The sequence below is a fragment of the Humulus lupulus genome, chromosome 3 (genome assembly GCF_963169125.1).
Source record: "Humulus lupulus chromosome 3, drHumLupu1.1, whole genome shotgun sequence".
Lineage (NCBI taxonomy): Eukaryota > Viridiplantae > Streptophyta > Magnoliopsida > Rosales > Cannabaceae > Humulus > Humulus lupulus.
In genome coordinates, this window is record NC_084795.1 from 69714557 (window position 1) to 69736035 (window position 21479).

The window sequence follows — 21479 nt, forward strand, 5'->3', positions numbered from 1 at the left end:
TTAGTGCTCATGTTGATTAGATCTAATCATTTCGGCCTGCGTTGAATACGCTAATGCTGCTCTTGACTCATAAGTCAATTCTATACGACCAACGCTCAGTACTATTGCCGATCATGACTGATAAGTCAGAGCTTCAAGACTAGTACTAAACACCATTGTCGTTTCTTAACTAATAAGTCAGTGCTTTCTCAATGAGATCATGCACACAGACATATATCATATGTCAAACATCCAAATATAAGGCATTCAACATGCTTAATCAATAATCACAAGCATAATCATAATCATAATTATGCACAATTACAAAGACTCAAGCTCTGATCAAATCCATATTCAACATTCATGCCATGCCATATCCACACGTATCACATAGATCACATACTCGGTGGAGTTTTCTTACCTTTGGTCCAAGCACAGGTTACCAACAAACAACCCTTGTAACGCCCTACTACCTTAGAGCCGTTACTGAGTGAGTTTAAAATGTGCTAACAACTCGCTAAATGATATTTTTAGAATAAAAGTGTGATTAAACTGAAGTTAAGGCTGTAATCTTTGAAAATCTCTTAATTCACTGAAAATTTCAAGTGTCTTACATATGGGATCCCAAAAATATAGTTTATAAAATATTTACAACTCCAAATTTTTTTACAAGTAGTTAACTACCAAAATTAGGGTTTACACAGCCTTTCCTACAAAATACCCCCAACCAGGCAGTTGGGCAGGCCAAACATGTATACGCTGCCCCCACGCTCTCCGTACTCATGGCTGGTTGACTTTCTCTTTGCCCTTACCTGCAACACAGAGCACCCGTGAGCCGAAGCCCAGCAAGAAAACTCATACAGCACTTAACATATGCATACTATATAATCAACACATTAAGCAATCCACAGACAAAACAGATAATCTCTCAGACTTAACAAATACGGCCATGCCGTCCCGGAGGCATTACCAAAGCCCGGGATCTCGGTCCTCACCGTAGGGATATCCCATGTATCCTCTGCGGTCTCACCCTAACCACAGGCACTCCATGTGCCAAGTGGTATTCCCGGCCCTACTGCCGTTCCCGGCCTTCGCCGTTCTCAGCCTTTCACCGTTCTCGGCCCTTCGCCGTTCATACAACTATAACCACATATAGCATTCACATTCAATAATCAAACATATAATAGTACATTTAGAGCTATGTCCTAGCAATAATACAATCTAGGGTCGTGCCTTGCAACAACACTATGGGCCCACGCCCCACTCTATTGGTGTTACAGTTTTCTTACCTGTACCCCGAGCCTTTCGATGCACCAAGATCACAAGCACGGTCCTCTCTCCCGAGCCTCTCTGAAAACCTAGTCACAACATATATAAAACACCCTTTAATGCTAATCAATCCAAAACCACTTTCCGGGGCCAATCCCACACTCTCGGAACCCCCAAATCCTTAAAACAATACATCGAAGACATTCTCCGAACCCCCGGAGCAAAGGCTCAAAATTGCAAAATCTCATGTTCTAAAAATGGCCTAGCATTGTGGCGATGCCCTAGAGGGCCGCGGCGCCCAGCAAGTCAGAAAGCCTCCCCTACCCAGAAACAGCCTCGCGCCGCGGTGCCCAAGAACAGGGCCGCGACGCTCCTTCGCGAACCCAGAAATCTGGGTTTTTCCTTGCGTTTTTCCCGAGCTAAAACCATTCCAAATCATTCCAAGCAAGTACCTAAGTCCCAAAATCATTTCAAAACCCCAAATGAACCCTTTAACAACCTATAAACATCATAAACAACCTCAATCACACAAACACACCCAAGATCCCATCTTGAGTTTCAAATTCCTAAAACTTAAACCATGGCTTCCAAGACTTAAACCAGAGCTTGAAAACTATAAATCATGCCTCTAGAATCTTAAACCACACCAATTACGAAAATTAAACATGCTAAAGATTCTTACCTCAATCAAACTCAGCTTGAACTCCTCCCAATTCCAGCTCCCAACCTCTTTCCTCTTGATTATCCTAATTGAATTTCCAAGTAAAACTAGCCATATTCCCTTTAGGTTTTCTCACTCAATCTCTGAAAATTCAGTCTTAAATTCAACTTAAACAGAGCACAATTCTTACCTTTGAGCAATCCTAGCTTAAATATGGTTTTGGTTGCCTCAAACTCCTTTGAATCTCCTCCTAGGTCTCACAAGTTCAGCCCCTTCTTCATTTCCCCTTTCTTTCTAGCTCTTTCTTCCAAATTCAGCATAAACCAAAATATAACCAAGTGTAATAAGTATTCCCTTCTCCTTCAGCTGAAGTAATCCAAATCCTTGCCTAATGACCATTTTACCCTTCCATCTATTTCCCATTCCAACTAAACCTCAAGGCCCTTTTTGTCATTCCTACTCCCTTATAATTCTACCACTTCTTTTAACCAAACTTGTTACTCTCAGTGGTTACTAACGGTTACACAAGTTACCAAATTACCAGTTACCACTAACTCACAAGAACCCAATTGCAAAATCCCTAAAATACCCCTAGGCTCCTCCCGAGCCGGGTATTTAATCCCGTTGTGACTTTTAAACTAAATAGCTCCTTAGGACCGTCTCGGTATGTGCATGACACTGATATCACCACACTCACGTGGTACAAATCACGCAATAAAATTATCGTATTTATGCCCTCAACGGGCTAAAATTACCAATTTACCCCTATCATGCAAACGGGGCTCACATGCGTATTTATACCACCTAAACATGCATTCTAATCACATATTCATTTAAATTAACATATTATCATATTAATTCACTTATTGCCCTCCAGGCACGCTAATCAAGGTCCTAAACCTTATTAGCAACTTAGGGTGCTATAATTATCCCCTCCTTACAAGAATTTCGTCCACGAAATTTCCTGAACAACTCGGGATGCCGCTCCCGCATATCAGACTCAAGCTCCCATGTCGCCTCCTCAACCTTGCTGTTCCTCCACAGCACTTTAACTAAGGCGATGGTCTTACTCCGCAACACTTTGTCCTTCTTATCGAGGATTTGAACAGGCTTCTCCTCGTATGATAAATCCTTATCCAACTCTAAGTTCTCATAGCTCAACACATGTGTAGTATCTGATACATATTTCCAAAGCATGGACACATGAAACACGTCATGAACCCTTGATAGAGCTGGAGGCATTGCTAACCTGTAAGCTACCTCACTAACTCGTTCCAGAACCTCAAAGGGGCAAACAAACCTGGGACTCAGCTTGCCCCGAACACTGAATTGTTTCACTCCTCTCAGGGGTGAAACCCTGAGAACACATGATTGCCGATCTGAAACTCCACATTCTTGCGTCTCAGATTTGAGTAACTCTTCTGACGACTCTGGGAAGCGAGCATACGAGCTCTAATCTTCTCGATTGCCTCATTGGTCCTCTGAACCATCTCAGGACCTAGATATATTTTCTCCCCTGTCTCATCCCAGTGTATCGGTGACCTGCACTTTCTCCCATACAGCATCTCATACGGAGCCACTCCGATAGTCACTTGATAGCTATTGTTATACGAGAACTCAATCAATGGGAGATACTTACTCCAAGATCCCCCAAAATCCAACACACAGGCTCGAAGCATGTCTTCCAGTATCTGAATTGTTGAACAATTAAGCCGATAAAATTTTTGTTAATAATGTCGTTTGTCATCATTTGTGAAATAACGATTGTGTGAATAACCGTGTGCTTGGTTGATTACTCTTTGGATTAATTTTAATGCTTCTTGGAAATTTGAATATGTTGTGTAAATGTGAATAATTAGCATATGTTATACATGTTTTACTTGGGTATGATGAATGAAATGTGGAATAGGATAGAACTTGCATTGCTTGTCTTTTGAGACGAAATCCTTGATAACATGTGTATTGGAAAGTGATCTAGGCAATTTTGTTGGAACGTTTGAGCCTTTCAAGCCTACCGATATTATTTTATCCCTAGTTCACCCCTTTGTGCCTTAGCCTGTTTGATAAATTTTTTAACCACACTATTAAGCCAAAATTGTACCCATTACTATGTTCCCTTGTCCTTGAGTTATGCCATAAGCTTAGAAATAAGTTTAGGGGAAATGAAGTGTTTTGGGTAAGACCGTTGAGATGTGGATAAATAATGTACTTTAATGATTGAGAGAAGTGTAAAAGCTCTTGCAACATCACTAATTTAGGTATATCAATTTTTGAAAAAAAATTGAGAAAAAAAAAAGAAAAAAAAGAAGAAAACTTAAAGAGTGAAAAATAAGTAAATAAAGTGATGTTGGAGCATGGTTTTGTGATTTTCTCAATTGTTGAAAAAGTGGTGGATTAGGGGATGATTATGAGAGGAAAGAAGGTTGGTTTGACTGGTTTTTGACGTGCTTATGGTATAATGAAGCCTAAATTTCTTTTCAACTACCGTTACCTAAGCCTAAAAGTCTTGTTGATTCCAAAACATGTGTTGTTGACATTAGTGGGGAAAGGCAAGTATGCAAGCATATTGAATATTGGTTAGTGGATTGTTGGTATGAGTACGACATGTATGATGTATTATAATTGTTCATTTGTCATTTGCAAATCATATTATAATTTCCAATGGAGGCATTCATGTTAATTGTTAGAGTGATTAGACTGAAATTCTGGTTGTAAAATGCAGTTGATATTTTGTGAATGATGACAATGCGATGTGAACTCTATGAAGGCTTAAATGTTTGTGTTTGTGTTTTGTTTTAAGTTTGAAGTTAATCTTTACTCGAGGGCGAGTAAGGGTTAAGTTTGGGGGAGTTTGTTGACTCTAGTTTATGTCATATTTAGGTGGTGTTTTAGGTAGTCTTTTATGTCATTTTTCTTTCATTTAGTGCAGGTTTATACTTTTGTTTGTTTGTTTTGTAGTTTTTGTGAATAAAAGAAAGATTTGAGTACTTGGAGGAAAAAGGTCCAAAAAGAGAAGAAATATCCAAGTTTCAATGATATTTTTGACAAAGGATGGATCTCAACGTGATTTGGAGGCGTTGGTGATTTTTCGGGCTTAAAAATGCATGAGTTGAAAAATTTCTTAAGATCCACGGCATGAGCGCTTAGGAGCTGCGGCCAGCCCTCTAAATAGAACCATTGTTTTGGAGGAGAGATTCGAGCCACAGCATGGCTAAGGAGGGCCACGACATAGAAGAGCCAAATCTCAGAAATCAGAGACACGGGCCGCGGCATGGCTATGGGAGAGCTGCGGCCCAAATCTACAGATCCTCAAGAATTACGGACACGGGCTGCGACATGGTGCATGTTGAGCCGCGGCCCGCATTTCTGAAATTTGAAAAATTAGGTTTTATAAAGATAAAGAAAAATAAAAAAGAAGACAACAGAGGAGGAAATTAAGACAGTTTTTGGTGGCTGCAATAAGCTGGGAGATTTCTCAAGTGTTTGTTATTTTTTTACTTCTTTATGTTGTTTTTAATTTCAATGGTGATTAGAATGACAGTTATGAACTAATTTTTTATTTAGGGCTATAAGTTGAATCACTTGAATTCTTATTATTAACTAATGCAATTTTCATCTCTTCTTCATCTTCATTTCAATTCCTTACAATCTGTGTTTATTGATTGATTATTGATTGGCCATCTATAGTCATTATCTGTATGTTTTGAATCAAAATCTGAAAAGTGCGATTTGAATCTGCTCTGGTTGTTTAGGACACAATTCTAATTTGGAACAAGAGTATCTAGATTAATTGTATAACTATCTCTGTGAGTTGTTGCGGTTAATGAAATCTTTGTGATTAAATTTGCCATAGAAATATAGAGAATTTTCACCTAGGTTGAGTTTATAATTCATAATATGATTATAAACTGCTTTTGTCAACTCGTTAATTGAAATAGGTAGAAATAAGAAGAAATTGATAATTTGTATTAGGGATTAATAAGGAGGATAGTTGATGAGATTAAACGCCCTATTTACTATTTATTTACTTATTGTTTTATTGAATTTTTAATTATTGTTTCTGTACTTTATATTTTCCTTTGCTTTGTCTACAAGAATCAAAAGTCTAATCGACCAAATAGAACAAAAAGATTAATCGACTGGTAATTGGTGAATCAGTCCTTGAGGACGATACTTTGTTTTACCAAGATTATTACTGAATTGCGATACGTGCACTTGCGTAGCTATAAAATCCGCAACACAGAGCCACGATTCATATGCATAAAAGTTCTAACCACCAATATAAGTGTTTATGTTATGAATATTATGCTTAGGTTGAAACTAACGTTTTAGTTAATATGTTTTCAGTCAAAATGAAAGGAATATACTTGGTTGGTACCTTGTGTTTTATTGAAATACAATTTTAGTACCTTTTAATATGAAAAATACTCATTAGGTAGTCAAAAACGGTACCTTATGATCAATAATTTTTTTCATAATAACTCAAATACCCTTAATTATAAATACTAAAATAATAAATATTTATTTGAATAAAAATTTATATTTTAAAATTATAAAAATAATTAAAAATATATATGTTAATAATAAAAAAATCATATAAAATTACAAAAAAAAATTTCCCCCCTCCCTCCCTCTCAACTCTCAAGTCAACAACCCAACTTCTTCTTCTTCTTTTTCCTTCCATCAACTATCGTCCCCACCCTCTAATGGAAAAGGCAAAGGAAAAGGACACCACTTCACTCCACCACTTCACTCACCATTCGGCAAAGGCCACCACCAGCCAGTGCTCTCCCGGCACCTCAGGTCTCCTCCCAAGGATAGTTCCACCACCTCCTTAGGACTTTACAGGTAGACCCATTTACCTTCATGTGTATTAATTGTGTTTTCTATATGTCATCATATATATATATATATATTATTGGAGGCTTCAGAAAAATGGGTTTGCTTTTTCAACTTGGACTAATGCTTGGAAGGCCTTATGTATATATATCCCTTTAATTATTGGAGGCTTCGAACTAATGAGTTATAAGAGTACTCTATATATATTCCTTCAAATATATATATAAATATATATATTCAACTAAAATATTTGGTTACATGTACAGGGTTTCTACCATTTCAGACTTTCTACCACTATATACTAAGGGGGAGATCGTTGATGGAGGGAAGAAGAAGAAGTTGGATTGTTGGGTTGTTGACTTGAGAGTTAAGAGAGGGACAGAGAGAGGGGAAGAGCCAGAGAGAGAGAGAGAGAGGAATATATATTTATATTTTTTTTGTAATTTTATATGATTTTTTATTAATAACATATATATTTTTAATTGTTTTTGTAATTTTAAAATATAATTTTTTATTCAAATAAATATTTATTATTTAAGTATTTATAATTAAGGGTATTTGAGGTATTATGAAAAAATTATTGATCATAAGGTACCGTTTTTGACTTATTTTACGAATACAAGGTACCTAACGAGTATTTTTCATATTAGAAGGTACAAAAAATGTATTTCAATAAAACACAGGGTACTAACTAAGTATATTCCCCAAAATGAATGGAGCCATGACTTATCAGGATGTTCGTGCCATTAAGGCATTGAAAAGGATTAGAGAGCCAAATGATACAATATGTGTGCTAGAACGAATCACTCAAAGATTGGTCAGAATTTACAAGGAGATAGCTCACCTTCAAAACACTAGGAAAATTATGATGAGAGTCATGGATCAATATGTCCTAGTAATTAGGCTTTTTGGAGATATGCCTTTTGTAGTTTCAAATTTGAAAGAATTATGGGAAGCTTTAGATAATGAGGATAATCTACCAGTAGCCATTAAATACTATTTTCTCATACTTAGGTTTACCTATAGGTTTGAGATTCAATTCACCAATGCACAAAAGAATAATATCCTAATAAATATTCCCCGTAGTAGATTCGAGGCTTATGATATTGATTATTATGAGGAAATAACTGATGATATTCTAGATGAAGGTTCAGATGTAGAAGATCCTAATTTTTAGAAAATTTACCCTAGTTATTATTAGTATTGTTTCTTTATTTATTTTGAATTATTATTCTAATAAGTGAAAATTTTCCAAATGAATAAAGTTATTATTATTTTGAATGGTACGCTTGAAATTTGAATTTTGTTTTTGAAATCATAATTAATATAGAATAAATTCAATAAATATTGGCTAAGTTTGATGAGGGTGGATACAAATCAATGGAACATGTTCTATATTGAGAGTTTAGGGGGCCATAGTAATGGGAACAATTTTACTAATCCCAGCCCTCCCTCAATATGGTTAACTTTGGAACAACGACATTTTTCGAGCCTGAGAATAAATTCATATAGGGTTGTTGGAAACAAACTTAGAAAATAATAAAGATGGCCTAATAGTCTAATTATAGAAACACGCCATAATTTATAAAGATGACATACATAATTTTTCATAAGAAATCACAACTGATAGGTCCAAGTTATTTTTGCTTAGACTAAGTTTTTGCCTTAGAAACTATTAGGGTAAGTTCTGACATGTTTCTCGACTATTAGAAATTTGCTGAAGATGTCACTCCGAAGGTCTGCACGCATTAACGACAATTCCCCCAGCACCACCAACGAGACACACGAGGCCCCTCCAGTTCGAAGAAGGGGATGACCTGCTTCCACTGCAGCTACTAATAGAAACACACCACCTCCGATTGACAACAACGCTGAAGTTATCCAGCTACGATGACAAGTAGAAGAGCTACTACAACAACAACGACAACCTTAGTCGCAGCCTCAGCCAACGGTTCATGCACCCAAGCCAGAGCAGAACGGCGGCTATCAAAATGGAGGATATCTGAACGGGGGATGGCCGATGGAAAATTATGCACCCTATCCATCTCAGTGCATGAAGAAAATCTACGAGAATTTCTGAAAATAGCACGCTTCAAATTTTGAAGGGAGAACTGACCCCTTTGAGGTTGAGAAATGGCTTAGAAACGTAGAGCTGATTTTGAAACACATGAACCTCGGCAATGCGAATCGCGTATCCTACATTTCTTCTCTATTGAAACAGGATGCCAAAATCTTGTGGGATCTGGTGCAGCAGTACACAAAACCCCCACCATGACTTGGGCCAAGTTTGTGGAGGTGTTTCACAAGAAATACTACAACTCAGAAGTCATCGCTACAAGGGTGGAGGAATTTGACAGCCTGAAATAAGGAAATTTGTCCACACAAAAGGTTGCTCCAAGTGTGTCCAGGAAGGACATCAGAAAAGAGAATGTCTGTAGCTCAAAGCAGAAGAGAAAAAAGATAACAAGATGGTTCCAACCAGAGTCTTCACTTTGACCCAAGGAGAAGCTGAAACCAGTAACAAGGGGGTCACAGGTCAGCTTGCTATCCTCGATAATTTATGTTTAGTATTTTTTGATTCAAGAGTAACACACCCTTATATCTCGTTAGGAATGATAGAAAAAACTAGACAAACCTTGTGAAAGATTTATAAATAGGTTTGTTACGAAACTACCTTCGGGAAAAGTCGTTCTAACATCACAAATAGTACAAGGAGTACCAATCAAAGTCGAAGGCACGGAGCTAGTAGGAGACCTGATAGAGCTAGAGATCAAGGACTTTGACGTAATACTGGGCATGGACTAGCTAGTGAGACATGGCGCAACCATCAACTGTCGATGCAAGCAAGTGACGTTCGAAACCCCTGAGGGTCAGAATCTATGTTTCATGGGAAAAGTTTTAGGACTACGGATACCGCTTATCTCTTCTCTCAAAGCTCAGATGATGATGATAGAGAAAGGATGCCACACATTCTTAGCAAGCATCACAGATGTGGTAGAAGAAACACCATTAAAGGTTGGAGACGTCCACATTATAAAGGAATTTCCAGAGATATTTCTTGATGACTTACCAGGGTTACCCCCTACTCGGGAAATTGACTTCACAATCGTACTAGTACCGGGAACCGAGCCTACCTACCGAACTCAAGGAGTTGAAAACATAGTTACAAGAGCTCTTAGACTTGGGATTCATCAGACTGAGACATTTGCCATAGGGTGCACCAAATCTATTTGTGAAAAAGAAGGATGGAAGCATTCAGATGTGTATCAATTACCAAGAGCTGAACAAGGTGACAATTAAGAACAAGTACCTACTACCCTGGATCGACGACTTATTTAATCAACTCCGAGGAGCGACGATATTTTCAAAGATTGATCTACGGCCCGGTTATCACCAGCTCAAGGTAAGGTAGAAGATATACCAAAGACAACTTTTAGGACTCGATACGGACACTACGAGTTCCTAATTATGTCTTTTGGTCTTACCGTCACTCCAGCAACATTTATGGACTTAATGAATCAGGTCTTCAGGGATTACTTGGAAAAATTCATCGTGGTGTTCATAGATGATATATTGGTGTACTCCAAGGATGAAGTCAAGCACAAGTTACACTTAAGACTGACCATGCTTCGACTAAAGGAGCACCAACTTTATGCCAAATTTAAGAAATGGGAATTTTGGCTAACACAAGTAGCGTTCCTCGGGCACATAGTATCCAAGGATGGAGTCGCAGTAGACCCAACTAAAGTAGAGGCTGTGAAGGATTGGCCAAGACCTAAGAATGCGTCAGAGGTTAGAAATTTTCTTAGGCTAGCAGACTATTTAAATAAAACATATAGAAATAACTAATTTTTTAATAATTATAATAATAAATGAATCATATATAAATTGACATTTATATTAATGATTTATTGTTTTGATATTTCAGATTTAAAACCAAAATATCTTAATAATTAAAAATATCAACATGTATACACGTGATATTAATTTGATTAAGAACATTATTAATTAAATTTATAAAAAAATTTATTTTTAAAAAATGAATGATTGTGCAAAATGTCATGATTTATAAATTTTCTACCCTAAAAATATAAAAATCTTAAAAATTTTATATAATAAACAAAAAAACAATGCAAAGCGTATACAATAATACTAATATTAAATAAAAGTTCATGTACAACAAGTAGTTTTAATTTTATTTTTGGCACTTTAATTATTAAGAATTTCTCAAACGGCTCGCTTTATAATGAACATTATCAAGAAAAAAAATTACGGTCAAGATGCCCTTACATATCCATATAAGGAGCATGTTGTACGATTATGGTGAAAAAAAATCCCTCACAAACATTCTCCCAAAAAATATTTAAAAATATACATTTTTTAATCATTAGAAAAAACTGCACGAAGTGTGCCTACGTTTTCTAGTACTATATATATATATATAAAAGAATGACATAAACATATTAAAAGAATAATTAAAAAAAAACATTGTTTATGGTTTTAAACAAAATAAAAGATAATATGATAACCTGTTGACCCTCGAATTGCTCAACGACACATAGTCAAGTGAAACGATAGAAAATGAGATGAAATCAAGATGAAAATATAAACAACACAAAAGATTTATAGTGGTTCGCCCCCAATAAAATGGTAACAACCTACGTCCACTTAGTGTTCTTATTGATGTATAATTCCAAGAGCTCTGATCAATGAACTAGGGTTCACGAGTTTCACAAGCTTTCGGATGAATACAATTATGGTGGATAAAAACACTCTCTTTCTCTCTTAGAATTCTGAAGCTCCCAAGAAAAAAAGTCCAGCCCCCTCCCTTGAGCCTTTTTATTAGTATTTATAGGCTCAATGAGTTCTCCCTGGGGCAATGGGCCTTAATTACATTTAATATAGGCGTATCTAAATAATAATAGAAATTACAATTAATACGTAACTGTAAGATTACATAGAGAAGGAAATAAGTGAAAATATGCAACCAGACTGGTCGCCCATAATTATGATGTCTGATGAGCCAATTCTCTTCTGGTCGATGATCGAATAGACCATACTTACTTAAACTGTCATGTGTATCCCACATGTAAGATAATTCTTCCACGTCATCAGGTAGTCATTTTTTGGGTAAACATAACCTTTTAGATATTATTCAAAGCACACATCAATAATTGGAGAAGAAACTTGTTTATTCTTGATATAAGAAAAATGTTATTCTAATTTCTTATTTAGTTACACAATCATACAATTTATACTCATAAATCACTTATTTATAATGTATTTATTGTGTATTATATATCATTGTAATAATAATATTCTATAACATTTGAGTTTATATTAATATAATTATTAAATATCTAGTTTTGTATTAAATAATATTACACTATTGATAGTTTATAATATTTGAATGTATATTAATATAATTACTAAATATTTATTCAAGCAAATTTTTATAAATATTAGGATTATATATTATTATAATAATATTTATAACATTTGAATTTATATTAATATAATTATTAAATATCTAGTATTGTGTTACATATTATTATAATAATGATATTTTATAACATTTGTGTGACGTCTCAAAGCTCATAATAAGACTTAGTGCCTTGATTAGGAGGCCATGATGGCATTATTAGATTATTATGTGTTAATATGTGATTTAATTTGATATTTATGTAATTATATGAATTGCATGAGTTATATTATAATATGACTGATTATGCATGTTTAAGTGTACTAAATGTGCGTAACAAACCCACTTTTATTTAAAGGGGAATATTTGTAATTTTGATCCGCTGAGGGTATAATTGTGATTATGTGATATTATATGATTGAAACCACATTATTATGTGGATATATTTGAGATATTTGGCATGAGTCTGTTCTTTTGAGCAAGTTAGCAGTATTGAGACGAGCCGAGGGGTATTTATGTAATTCGATGAATTATTGGGACTCATTGGAGTATGAGTTGTATTTTGGGAAAATAGTGATATTCCAGGATTGACAGAATTAATTAGGAATTATAAGTGTAATGTGAGACAGGAGATGACGTGGCGCTCTAAAAACTCTTCAAACCAGTCTATCTATTTTCTCCTTTAGTCCATTTATTTATTTATTTTATAAATTATAATAATAATAAATGCAATTTTTTAAATTTAAATAAGATACTTATAAGATATTATTATTTAAATATAGATAAATATCTATTTGTGAATCTATATATATTCTAAACATTATCTATTAATCTCATATTTTCATTTACTTTAATTTCTTTTCTTTTTTTTCTTTCTCTTATTCTCTTTAAATTATTTCAATTTTCAATAAAATCTAATTCATATCTCCAAATTTGATTGATTTACATGTTAATGATAACACAATTCTCTCGGGGTATTTATTCAATTATTAATTTTTGTTAATCGATAAATCTTCAAATAGATTATGTAGCTAATCGGTTAATTATGATACACAAGTATACACAATCGATTAAAGTAATATAGATAGTAAATAAGAATCGTTCCCGCAGAGACTATAACCCAATTGCCAAGAATTGCTCTGTACTTTCTATTTGACAAGTAAAATTAAGATGAATAAATCTAATCACAAACACAATTTAAATAACTATAAACAAAACAATTAATCAAAGGATGAAAATCAATAATAAAAAGACATAGGGTATTTACTTCTTCAACTTTTTATTCTATTAATTTTATTAATCAGTTCTAAATTTCTTTCTTCCTATTCTAATAGTAGATTAACATAAATCAATTCCTATTCTTTTTCAAGATATAAGATCTCAACCTATATGCATGTTTTCTACATCTATGTGATAAACTTAAACATACAGCAGACATTAAGCATAGAAACCTAATTGCTACACAAGCCATACAAGTACTTTCGTCCAATATGTAACCTATGTCCATATAATTATAGCATATTCAATTCGCATCTTTCGAATTTTGAATCAAAATCATAAATCAAGCAAATATTGATAAGATATTTACTAGCATTAAGAAAACATTACATAGATTAGAATAAAGAAGATGAATCAATAGAACATCATAATAACATTAAATAGAAATCCAAGTGACTAAATTAACCCCAAGACAGAAGATTTAGTTCATATCAGACATGACTAAAGCAACAAAATAATTATTCAGAATCATAAAATTCAAAAGCTTGAAGAAGAAATAAAAATATGAAAGTGCAGAAAAAATTATCTAACAATCAAATTTACTCTCTAAATTCGTAATTAAAATATGACCTAACCCTAATTAAAACATAAAGTATGAATTTATACTAAAAAAAAACGATTTCCTCTTCTTTTTTTTGTTTTTTTCAAATTTGGGCCGCGACTTGCCCTTTCCTAGGTCGCGGCCTGTGTCTTTTTTTAAGCACATCAGAATTTGTCATGATTTGCAGGCACCGCGGCTCTCTAATTCCAAGTCGCGGCCCGCCTCTCCATGAACCTCCTAGAATTGCCTTTGTTTCTTCTAGCGTCGCGACTCTCTTTACCAAGTCACGACCCTAATTCCCTTCAGCAAACCTGCAGCCTCTGACTTAGCTAGAGTCGCGGCCCTTAAGACCATGCCGTGACTCTAATTCTATTTTTTTTCTTCAGATTTTACCCTTTTGACATCCTTCTTTCATCAAAATCTTATTATAACTCATCCTTAACGCCAATTTGAGTCAAACAATCACCACAAGCTCCATTTTCCACCATTTTTCTTCTTTTCATGTTTAGCTCATGATCCAAAGTACCAACCTACAACAAAGATAAACACAAGCATAATATTGCACAAAACAAACATAAAGACTCAAGATTACCACAAAAACACATTCTAAAATGACACTAAAATGGAGTTATCAAACTCCCCCAAACTTACCCTTTGTTCGCCCTCGAACAAAGGGCACAAAACTCACATGACAAAACATTAGAACCTAAACAACCAACACAATTAAATCAAGGCGACAATAATAATTCACACCTCAAGCTACGATGACTAACACACTTATATAATCTTCAGGAAAATCAACTTATAATCAAGAATTTTAGTCAAAAAATTCTTCCAATTCACTTAAGTCCAAACAAAAGTAAAAGCTCTCAAAATCATGATTAATAAATAAAATGCATTTGAATCAATTCATGCTCACCAATTTTTTTTCATTACAATCAATTAATATCATTATCCCATAAGCTCGCTATACTTACTAATCTTCACTAATGTAGAAACACACATGTTCATAAATCAATAGGACTTTCACAACTTATAATTGAAGGGCTTAGGTAAAGGTAGATGAAAAAGTCATTTAGGCTCAAATATACCATAAGCACACAAACCAAACAAACCAATCTTGTATCAACTTGCAAACCCCAAAATCAATCCCAAATTTCTAAATTTTCTTACTTTGAGAGAGTATTCATAAACATGATATATTTTTTTAAAATGATACTACACTCCCCCAAACTTATTTCTATGTATTTTCAACTGGAGTGTAGTTCAAATTCAATATACTTATTCTTTCTTTCTCTCTCATTTTTTTTCTTCTATTGACACAAATTTCCAAATATAAACCCCATTACAAACCACCCCCTAATCACTTTTCATATGCTCATGATATATCAAAGGGAAGGAAAAATAACAAATTCAAATAAGCTCAAAATAAGTGTCAAACAAAGAGAATCAAATTAGGCTCAAAATTCAGTAACTAGGGATTTAATAAATCAAGGTTTGCTTGAAAGGCTCAATCGTTTCAAAGAATTGCCTAAATCATCTTCCTAACACATGCATCATCTAAGATTTCGTCTCAAATAGCAAGGAAACAAGTTCTAGGATAACAACATTTTCATAATTTTTTTTCAACATTCAACAAGCATAACAAAAATTTCAATTACACAAAATTTATTAAAAATCATGAATAAGCTCTCAATTATTTAAGTGGACTCATGTAAACATGGTAAGAAATATTCAACCTAGCACACAGATTTTTGTAGCTTCATTCCCATTCAATTTATACAACACATCATTCAATCATATTATCATTGGCTAATTATTGTCAACTTGATTCAACTAACACTCTAAACAAAAACTAGACAAAACATAACAAACACAACACAATACGACTAACAAAATAAAATAACATATACAAAACAATAAATCCCTTCCCCCAAACTTAACCTAAACATTGTCCCCAATGTTTAAATAAAAGCTAAGGAAAAGAAACTTACCTGACAACTCAGACTGCTTAAAATGATACAAATTGAGATGGTGAATCGAAAATGGGGAAAGAAAAATTTTGGGTTAGCCCATAAATCATTATGCTGGAGCCCGAAATAGCGTTGCAACTCAAATTAGTCTCATATTTAATATAAATTAAAAATAAATAAACAAAATACTAAAATTAAAGTGTTCATAATCCAAAACTTAAATAAAACTAATAAAAAAAATGCAAATAAAAGATTGGAATGCCTCCAAACGCACTATCGTTAATGTCATTTAGCTGGACACTTGTTTTCTTTCATATTCAACTTGGATGAAGTCTTCCCCTTACATCCTTGAGAGCCATAGTGTTATACCCAGATTTCGAGCCATAGTAAATATGACCTCGAAAGCTGAGTTCGCAGCAAATGGTCTCGTGAGGATTAGAGTGATCTAGGATTGTAAGTCGAGCCTGTAAAGTATGATATATGATCTCGAATGTGGTGATCTCGAAATGATTTCGATCTCGAAAGGTAGCTTCGAGAACACCTTCATCTTCAGGAACTTCGGAGCATGGGTCTTGAGCTCGATATCCCATCTCGAAAGCAACGTTAGCTCGGGAGATGTCAGTGGCTCGCACAATGACATGAAACCTGAAATGCTGGAGCCTTGAAGATACGTTATAACCACCTTGAATATCTACAAGTATTATAACTATGAGATGTAACCCTCATTAATTGATGTAAATCCCCAAGAATTGTGGGATATTATTTATTCAGTTATACACCCCCTGATCTTTGGGGGACGTTTCCTTTTATATCTGATTATTGGCATTTAAAGCCATTTATTTTTATTCACAAAAGAGGAACTACCCAAAATATGTGGGATAGTATTCTGCATCCTTCTCTATAAATAGAGAAGCCATGCACCATTGTAAAGGACCGAAATTCTGATCCTTGAGAGAAAACTCTGGAGAATTCATGCTAAAGAATAGTTCAGAGATAATCTTGAGGTTAATAACAGAGACTCGTGGACTAGGCAGATTTAACTGCTGAACCACGTAAAAAACCGTGTGTTTGATTCGTTTGTTTCTTTTGGCCATTGTCTTTAATTGTTTACGTGCTCTCTTTTTTTATCTGTTGACGAAAAACGGCGTCAACAGTTTGGTGCTTTCATTGAGAGCCTCAAGCATCCATCCCTGAGAGATTCATGGCTGCAAACAATCAGAACACTCCTGAAGAAAATTACCCAAGGCGTCCTGGAAAACAGCCAATGGAGAACCCGAACGCTGATGAAAGGAGTGGGTCCTCTAATTCCCGGGGACCACCTCCACAACCAAGGGATGAGGACATGTACTATAATCCTGAACGTTATGTCCCTATTGTAGAATTGGAGAATCAGCAGCTGAAACAGTTGTTGGCAGAAGCCAACAAACGTAACAAGGAGTTGGCCAGGATAGCCGCAGAGGCGCAGGTGGCTCAGCCCCCGCCTCCGCGCGAAAACCAAGTCCCTCCTCCAAGGGACGTGCACGTTCCTCCCCGGAGGCCCCGTGGACGTCCACGAAAAAATGCTGCCACAAGGAGGCCGGCACAACCTCCAGCACCAGCAAAGCCATCTGCTCCTTCTAGGCCTCAGAGGAGTACCCGAGCTCGGGTCCCGCCTAATCCACCTGTGGAAGTGCCTGCAGGAACTGAGAACAACCGAGCTCCTGCCGAGGCTCGGACTCAGGTTCCTGGTAGTGCACCGAACGAAACTGGCCCATCTCGGGCAAATTCTGGACCCTCAAGGCCGAGGCAAGGACGACAACCACCGTCACCTATACGGTTCCCTCCGTCTCCCATAAGATATCCTTCACCTCCCCGCAGAAACGCTCAACCTGTTCGAGATCAGGATCAAGGGTGTGCAGGGGAAAGACAAGGAAACAGGGAGACGTTCCAGGAGCGGAGAGGCGCGCCATCTGAGAGAAGTCAGACGTCTCGATCTCGCACTGCGGAGACAAGACGACGTAGAAAGGATCCACCACGAAATGACCGATCAATGAGTTTCACCAGTGATGAGTCCGGAGAAACTAGGTCCGTCAGTAAACACGACCGGGGTCGTAAAAATACTGGAAATCACAAGAGTCATCCTGACCTGCGAAATCATCTGAATCAGAGCAGGGGGAAAGGAGATCAGACAAATCCGGACCTAAGGAATCATCTGAATGGGCGTAGAGATCCCTCACGGAGACGCGAGCCTGGGATCGCGATTAATGACTATCGATTCCAGGCACCACCTAAGGACCCAGTCCAAGAAAGGATTGATCAGCTCGAAAAAGCCTTTAGGCTTTTGAAGAATGAACGAGGGAGTGGTCGATACGAGGACTCTGATGAGGAGCTCGAGCCGTTTGCTCCCAATATTTCTAACACTCAGTTTCCTCAAGGGTTCCGGATTCCTCACGTCCCAGCGTTTGAAGGAAAAACCGACCCATGTAGCCACCTAAGTACATTCAACACTATTATGAGAGCCAGTAACGTAGGTTACGAGCTCAGGTGCATGTTGTTTCCGACATCATTGGCCGGACCTGCCAAGAGTTGGTTCGAGAAGTACAAGAGACACTCGATAACTTCGTGGGATCAATTGTCTAGAGACTTCAAGAAGCAGTTCCGGGCTATGATGGGAGTCAGACCAGAGGCGTCCACTTTGACTAACGTCTGGCAACAGCCGGGTGAAACACTGAAAAGCTACCTGACAAGATTTAATCTAGAGGTCGCCCGAGCACGAGATGTGGACGACAGTGGGCATTTGATGGCTATCCGAGCTGGTGTGTTGCCTGGAAGTGCCCTTTGGGATGACATGCAAGGGAAACCGGTGAGGTCAATAACCGAGTTTAACAAGCGGGCGCAGAGATTTGTCAATGTAGAGGAGGCGAGGTCAACGCTAAAAGCAACCTCGCAAACCGAAACTACAACGATAAACATTAACTCCGCCTCAACCTCGGCTGATCCAGTAACTTCACAGCCTACCTTAGAGAATCCCTCTAAGAGGAAATAGAGCGAGGGAAATAACCCCGAGGCTGAAGGGGGAAAGAAAAAGAAAGGAGAAAGGTATTACTCCGTATATAAAGTACACACCGAGCTCAACGAGTCTCGGGAAAATATCTACCTGGCTAATGAAAACCAGGTCCCCTTCAGGCGTCCGGACCCTATGAGGAATCAAAAGTCCAAGAGGGATTCCAGTAAGTATTGCCGGTTTCATAGGGACACCGGACACACAACTGATGAGTGCCGACAGCTGAAGGACGAGATCGAAAGGTTGATCTCGAGAGGTTATTTCCGGCAGTATGTCAAAAACCAGAATACTGGACAGACTACTGCCAGCCAGAGAGTAGCCGCGCTTCCAGCAGCACAGAATAATAACTCCCGATCTCGGGAAGAAGACAGGCCTCCGCCGATAGATGGAGAGGACGTAATAACCATCTCAGGAGGTCCTCATCTCGCAGGAGGGGGTAGAAATGCTCAAAAGCGATATGTGAATGAGCTGAAGACAGGGGACGGGTCTCCTTATGAACCCGAACCAAGGGCACAAAAAAGCCAAAGGGTTGAAACTCAGCCTATAACCTTCACCGAGGAAGATGCCTCCCATGTCCAGTTCCCTCATCATGATCCACTTGTCATCACCCTGCAGCTCGCCAACAAAAGAGTGCGCCGAGTTCTCATAGACAATGGGAGCTCAGTTAACATTCTTTATAAAGCAACACTAGAGAAAATGGGACTCTCCCTTCGCGACCTGAAGGCTTGTGCAACCACTTTGTACGGCTTTTCTGGAGAAGGAACCGCCTGTATGGGGTCCATTGAACTCCCTGTGACCTTGGGAGACTATCCAGTCTCGGTGACCAAGATGATGGAGTTCGTGGTAGTAGAGTTACCATCTGCCTACAATGTATTGCTCGGGAGACCCGCCCTGGTCGGGCTGGGGGCAGTTTCATCTGTAAGGCATCTAGTCCTTAAGTTCCCAACTCCGAGCGGGGTCGGAACATTGAAAGGAGATCAATTGGCAGGAAGGGAATGCTACAACATTTCCTTGAGGGGAAAGAAACAAACGAGCGCTCAAGCACTCGTTGTCATACAAAATAAAGATGGGACAGTTTTAGAAATTGATGAGGAGATAGATCCGAGGATTGAGGAAAAGGTTGACCTCCAACCTTTGGAAGAGCTCGAAGAGGTTCAGCTCGAGGAAGCTGATCCCTCAAAGAAGGTGAAGATCGGGAAACACCTCCAAGACGAATCAAAATAGCAATTAATTTGCTTTCTGAAGAAAAACCAGGATGTCTTCGCGTGGTCACACTCTGACATGGTGGGAATAAGCCCTAATGTAGCGAGCCACGCATTGAATATAGACAAAAGCTTTCCCCCGAAGCAGCAAAAGCGAAGGCAGCTGGATGAAGACAGAAAGAAAGCACTAAAGGAGGAAGTGGACAGGCTGAAAGCAAATAATTTCATAAGGGACGCTTTTTACCCTGACTGGGTGGCCAATCCAGTGTTGGTTCCGAAGCCCAATGGGACGTGGAGAACGTGCATTGACTACTCGGACCTCAACAAGGCCTGCCCAAAAGACTGTTTTCCCCTGCCGAGAATTGACCAGCTCGTAGACGCCACGGCGGGACATGGTCTGATGTCGTTCATGGATGCCTATTCTGGATATAACCAGATTCCCATGCACGCCCCCGACCAAGAGCATACGAGCTTCATCACAGATAAAGGGCTCTACTGCTACAATGTCATGCCATTCGGACTCAAGAATGCCGGAGCCACGTACCAGCGGCTCGTAAACATGATGTTCTCAGAGCAAATAGGGAACAACATGGAAGTTTATGTTGATGACATGCTTGTAAAGTCTCAACTTAACAAGAACCATGTTGATGACCTCGAAGAGTGCTTTGGCATGCTCAGAAAGTACAACATGAAGTTGAATCCTCAGAAGTGCACTTTTGGGGTGTCTTCAGGAAAATTTCTGGGTTTCATTGTCAATTATCGTGGGATCGAGGCTAATCCCAACAAAATAAAGGCCCTGATCGATATGCCTTCACCTCGGAAGCATAAAGATGTTCAAAGCTTGACTGGCAGGATGGCAGCTCTGAGCAGGTTCATCTCGAAGTCAACGGACCGCGGTCTCCCATTCTTCAACTTATTAAAAGGAAGTAAGAAGTTCGAATGGACAGATGAGTGCGAGCTAGCCTTTCAGGAGCTCAAAAAGCACTTAGCCGAACCGCCCATCCTATCGAAGCCTGAGACGGGAGAAGTACTGTTCCTATACCTCTCAACTACCGAACATGCGATAAGCGCGGTGCTCGTTCGAGAGGAAGAGAAAATACAGAAACCCGTCTACTATATCAGTAAAAGATTACTGGGGGCAGAGTCAAGATATCCACTGATGGAGAAGCTCACCCTCAGTCTGATCCACTCGTCTCGCAAGCTCCGCCCTTACTTTCAGGCACATCCTATCCATGTACTAACAGATCAACCATTAAGGCAAGTCTTGTCTAA